This window comes from Acomys russatus, chromosome 27, assembly GCF_903995435.1.
Source record: "Acomys russatus chromosome 27, mAcoRus1.1, whole genome shotgun sequence".
NCBI classification, from domain to species: domain Eukaryota; kingdom Metazoa; phylum Chordata; class Mammalia; order Rodentia; family Muridae; genus Acomys; species Acomys russatus.
In genome coordinates, this window is record NC_067163.1 from 11,515,111 (window position 1) to 11,521,031 (window position 5,921).

The window sequence follows — 5,921 nt, forward strand, 5'->3', positions numbered from 1 at the left end:
TACTTTCTGTTATTTTATTTTGCTTTTTGTCCCATACCAAACATCCCCAGGATACAGGCCTGGAGCTACCTCTCCTCTACGGGGCTTCTCAGCATGGCACGGGCTGCTTGCAAGGCATTCAGTTGTCTGCTTAAAGAAAGGCAGGGATGAATACTAAATATGGTTTGCTTACAATGCAGTCTTCATTCTTGATCCGCCTTTCATAAGACAAGAGAGAAAGCACACCACTGGCTTTCGAGAGACGTGCATGTGTTTAATATATCTGTAACAAGGATGACTGTCACACAGATCTCTGCTTCAGGGACTGTTTGAAAGGTGACTGTTTCTTTCTGCGTCCTTTCTACCTGAGACTTGTGGCTGTCTAGTGGACACAACTGTGCTGGCTATCCTTAATACCAAGTATTATGATGGATCTTCAGTAAAGGAGTCTGAAAATTTGCAGGTTTATGTTCAAGACATCCATTTCAAATATGTATCTTTTTTTTTTCCAGTCAATGGAAGGGGACTTTATTCGGTCCCAGGGTGACAGGTTAGGTATGGCCCCAGCTTTATTTGACCTTCTTCTTGGGGCACAGGTTGTTGGTGTGGCCGCACTTCTTCTTGCGGCAGTTGACTGCATGGGGGTGCAGACGTGCGTAGTACTTGTGGCAGATCATCTTGTCACAGTTGTACTTCTGGGCCAGCTGACGAAGGGACGGCTCGATGATGCCACCACGCAGGCGCAGCACCAGGTGCAAGGTGAACTCTTTCTGGATGTTGTAGTCAGACAGGGTGTGGCCATCCTCCCGCTGCTTGCCGGCGAATATCAGCCTCTGCTGGTCAGGTGGGATACCTTCCTTGTCTTAGATCTTGGCCTTGACATTCTCGATGGTATCACTGGGCTCGACCTCAAGGGTGATGGTCTTGCCCATCAGGGTCTTCACGAAGATCTGCATGTTGGCGTCTGCCGCTCAGCTGCCTCATTTCAAATATGTATCTTATGGAACAGCATTGTAATTGATCAGACCCCATTATCCAATGCAAATTTACCTCTAGTTCCAGAATATATGGTTCTGATATTTTGTGGGAACTTGCAACACACTTAACTGAGCTCCTGTGTGATGGGATGCTATAGCTTCCCAGCAGTTTGCAGAGGGTTGAATGAGGAGACCAGCTCACAGTCTAGGCCTGTGTGTCATAAACTAGAGCCTGTCTTACCTGTTGCAGGGCCTGACTCATGACAAACATGGTTCCTTTATCGTCACTCTGGGTTTTGTAGTACATATGCAGTTCACAAATAATGAGCAACTGGGTCTGGAGAAATAGCTCAGCCATTTAGAACTCTGGCTCTCCTTGCAAAGAATTTGGGTTCAACTCTCAGTACCCACATGACTGCTCACAACTATCTCTAACTCCAAGTCCCAGGGGTCCCAATGTCTTCTTCTGACCTCCTTAGGTGCTGCACTCACACGATCCACAGACATACTTGCAGGCAGAACACCATACACAGAAGAGACAAAAGTTAAAATAATGCAGAATCTAGCAACCTGAACTAGGCAGAAAGGAATCTAGTTCATTGCTCAGCCTCACTTGCAGAAGAAAAGCAACTGAAGCAATTCCCATATTTTTTCTTCTGAGCAAGCCACCTGGGGGCAGGAATCCAGAGATCTCCCCTACGCACTTGCAATGGCAACTTCTGTGACAACTGTCACAGCAGGCTCAGAGATACAGTACTCCCCCTCCCTGGCCCCTATGGAGGCCTGTTCATTGGCTGGGCATTCCTGGGAGGTGGCACAGAAGGCTCTATAGCAGGCACTTGCTCCCTGCCACCCACCTTTCACGTGAGATCTTTCGAACTGAGCTTATCAGTGGACCTGGATGAACTTGTTTACAGCAAGTAGTTAAACTGACAAAAACAAACAAAATGTGGGGCATTACTTCTGTATCTTTAAGAGCAGGAAAGGCAGGGATTGGAAAGATTAGTCTGCTCCTAATTCCTAGGTCCTTTGGCTGGACTGCAAAATGATTTTTATTATTCAAGTTAATGACAAAAATAATTCTTATGGTAAGGATTATGAGGAGGGCCAAATGACTGAAGCTTAAGGCAGCCCACTATGGAAGGTAACTGGGCATTAGGAAAAAGGAGGGAAGGTCTGTAAACAAAGGCTGCCATATTGGTAAAGGTAAGAATCTTTCATGGTCAAAGCACCTTGGAGTGTTCTCTTCCTGTTACAGGTCCCTTCACAAGTGACAAGTTCCATCATAGATACGAAATTTCATTTAAAAATGAGAATACTTTGTGGTAGACAGCTAAAGGGAAGTGAAAGGATTTACCGTCAATGCAGTGGTTAATAAGAGAAGCAATTTATGGTTTCTCATGGTCTGTGTGATCTTGGGGGTGATGTGCCCTGAAACCTAAGAATAAAAAGGATAAGAACACTCCAGGGTTACCAGCAGATTCCACTTTCATCTCCACTCACTGCTGTGACAAATCAGCCTCCCAAAATGACTAAAGACAGAATGAGGCATCACTAACTCCATGTTATGGGGCCAATGAAGCTACAAGTGTTTTATGTACCTACTCACTCAGGCTATTCAAAGAGTCCAGATGCAGTTTGCCATAAGAAAGATACATCCCACTACATAGATGCACCTTTGCCATGTTTAACTGCATTCACATGATCAGTCACTTTCTTGCTGGTATTTCAAGACATCAATTACCCGAGGCAAGAGAAATCAGTGTAGTTGCATTCTATGACACACCAAGACAACTGGAAATTAATTCTGATCAGAGTGCTCACTATAAGGGTAAGTGCACAGCATTTGAAAGGAGCCCAGTATACAATCTAATGATGTGTCTTTACAGCACACTTGTAAATGAAAAGAATAACCATGCAAATGTATAATTAAAAGCAACACATTTTCACAGTGCTCTCAGGAGTGAAGAAAATTAATTCTTGTGCTGTGAAGTTGGGTTTGCACAGTTTACACTCATCCTGCACTTTCAGAGATTAGGGAAGGGATCAGGTCCTATAATTAGTGTCAACTTTGGGATGAGATGTCCAAATATTTTTCTTCAGATTCTGCAAATGGTAAGACCTCTTGCAAATGTTTAAGGTTCATGTTTCAGAAAGTAGATATCAGATGTTCACCTGCTCACAAACACATGTGCACATGAGTTCACAGGTCACATGAATAGTGTCGTTCATTTGTGTAAGTCAGTGAGAAACCCAGTGTTTTAAATGCCAGGCAGAAGTCTAGAATGTGTAGGCAGCCAGTTGAAATGCCACAAAGTTTTCAACTGTGAAGTTTGAATTACAGAGAGGAGGAATGACCCTCTTTTAGGAGGCCTGTTTAAGCTTGCTTTTTAGTTTGTCCCTGGAGCAGGGAGCTGAGGCATCTCTGTCCCCAGATAATTATTTGTTGAACACTGGGCTGCCCATCAACTCACCAGAGAGACTTATCAAAGCCTTCATAGGATGAAATAGAACAAATACAATAGATTTTGTTAATCCACACAGCACGTTTAAAATGGTGTAGAACATTCTAGAAAGGTTATTTTAAAACAAGTTTGTCTCACCATTGAGGAAGGGAAACATATTTTAAATATACAGGCAACCAGCTCTTGGTTCTATCACCATGTCTTGCTGCTTAATTGAGAAAACGGCCTTCTAAGAAGACATAAAAATCATGTATAAAAACAAAAACAGAAGTGGCCAACATCGTGTGTTTCTGTTAGGGTAAGCGGCTTAGTGGATATGGATGGCATGTGAATGAGTTCTGGAGACCGTGTGTGCCAAGCACCGTCCCAGCTGGCCCTGCAGGCAGCACAGATCAAAGAAAAAAGAGCAGATCTTGGAGCCAGGCAGATCTGGGCATAGAGCACACTTTTGCAGCTCCACTACTCAATAACTGGATGACTGTGGGTGGGTGGGTAATCTAATATTTCAGCTCCTCAGTTGTTATGCTACATAAAATCATTACTTGGTTATTCTAACAGTGATGATTAATTCTTGAGTTATCTCTGCACAATAAATAATTTTCACAATAGGTGGAGGTAACTAGCTGCCATAGAAGAAGAGTAAAGCGAGGATAAAGGATGTGGTTGTCATGATCAGCTCCCAGGCCACACACCAAAGCTGATGCTGAAGAATGTGACAGTCACAGAAGCAACAGAATTTGGAAAGGAAAGTTTTGGCTGATGGTTGGTAGAGAGGCTCATCTGTGAAGTCTCGTGCCGTACACCCTCTATACTTAATAGCTACTGCTTTGATTGCTATGACAGAATACTGACAAAAGCAACGTAAAGGAAGAAAGGTATGCTGTCTTTTGTAGTTCAAGCAGGGAAGGCGTGAGTGGCCCTCTGTGTGAGGAGGCTGGTTGCATGGCATTTGCAGTCAGGAGGCAAACAGGAGACAGGAAGTGATGCTATGCTATCAAACTTCAAGGCCCACCTTTAGTGACTCACCTCCACCAGCAAGGAGGAGGCACATGTTCAACGTTATCCAGCCTTTTTCAAAAAGCACCACCATGTGGGGATTCGACGTTCAAATCCTTGAGCCTGTAGAGAACGCCTCATACTCAACCCACAGCCCAAATGATCCTCTGCCTTGGTGCATGGCGAGCTGGAGGGCAATGGAAAGCTCAGTGGCAAGCGTTCTGAGTCTCTTGCCTTCAGCTCCTCTCTCTTTCCTGACAAGAACCATAAAAAGGAGCGGCCCCTTTCCCCAGAGTAGTTCATAGAACTCCCTATCTGAAGCGAACTTACTCATCCTTAAACAGGACTTAGGGTACTTGGCAAGATCGATAGTTTTAGATGCTTATGCTCTTAATAAACTTAACCTCAAATGTAAAAGGTATTTGATGAACAAGAGTCTTCTTTGGTTACAACTACATTGGTGCTTCTATGTGATCTGAGTTTCTATTATTGGTACACTCCAAGCCTTCATCTTTAGGTCTAATTTAAAATACTCTCATTTGGAATTAGTCAGGGAAAAAACTAACAGAGAACCTACTTATTAAAAATCTACTTCTGAAACCATTACTGCTTTTAGTTTTGGCTTGATACAGAGATATTTAGAATTGAGGCTGGTGAGATGGCTCAGCAGGTAAAATACTTGCTGCATAAGCCAGATGAATAGAGTTCAACCCCAGAACTCACATGGTGGAAGGAAAGAAATTATGTCTGTGAGTTGTTCTTTGACTTCTACATGCCCACGGGCATGTGCCCCCCCCCACACCAATAATAATAAAAATTTAAATTACAAGTATTTTAAGTTGTGATTGTTACTTATTGCTGTGTCTATCGTCACTTCTTGACAAAAGTCTTGTCATTCAGTGGTTACTCAAAAAAGAAAGGAAGGAAGAAAGAAAGAAAGAAAGAAAGAAAGAAAACCTAAACATGGTTTATATAGGAAGAAATATATACAAGATATGTGTTCTCATGCAAAGGTTAGCAACCAAACTTTAATATATGTTAAGAGTCTCCCATGTTCCAAAGGATACTAAATATTTATCACTGCTATACAGCGATATGATTAGAAAGCTCTAGAAATCCAAATGCCTGAGCCCAAATCTCTGAATCTCTGCCTTATTTGCCTTATCCAGTAGGAAGAAATTTGAGCACTTGCCAGGCTCAAAGCTTATTGTAAATGTCACTTAGCTAAAAGAGTTAGGCACTGGAAAACAGCCTGGTGCCCTGGAGGATCCAGGAACCACTGGCTGGCAGTGACCATGATTCAGTATCCTTTGCTTATCCTTGGTTCCCTGCCTGTCTTTTCAGGTTTCAGTGAATCCTTCGTGGGCCGCACATACTAATTGTCTTTTACACGGACTGATATCCCAGAGGTTCCTGACGGGAGTCCTGGAGGACTGCGATTCATGTGAGGGCTCAAATTTTTCTCTTTCAGTTAGGGTTAGAATTCTCTGTATCTTTATATTAG

General features: G+C 43.1%; 1 pseudogene; it reads right to left on the reverse strand.

Moving 5' to 3' along the window:
• Positions 1-491: 491 nt before the first annotated feature.
• On the reverse strand, positions 492-958 carry LOC127210192 (ubiquitin-60S ribosomal protein L40-like; annotated as a pseudogene).
• Positions 959-5,921: the final 4,963 nt, after the last annotated feature.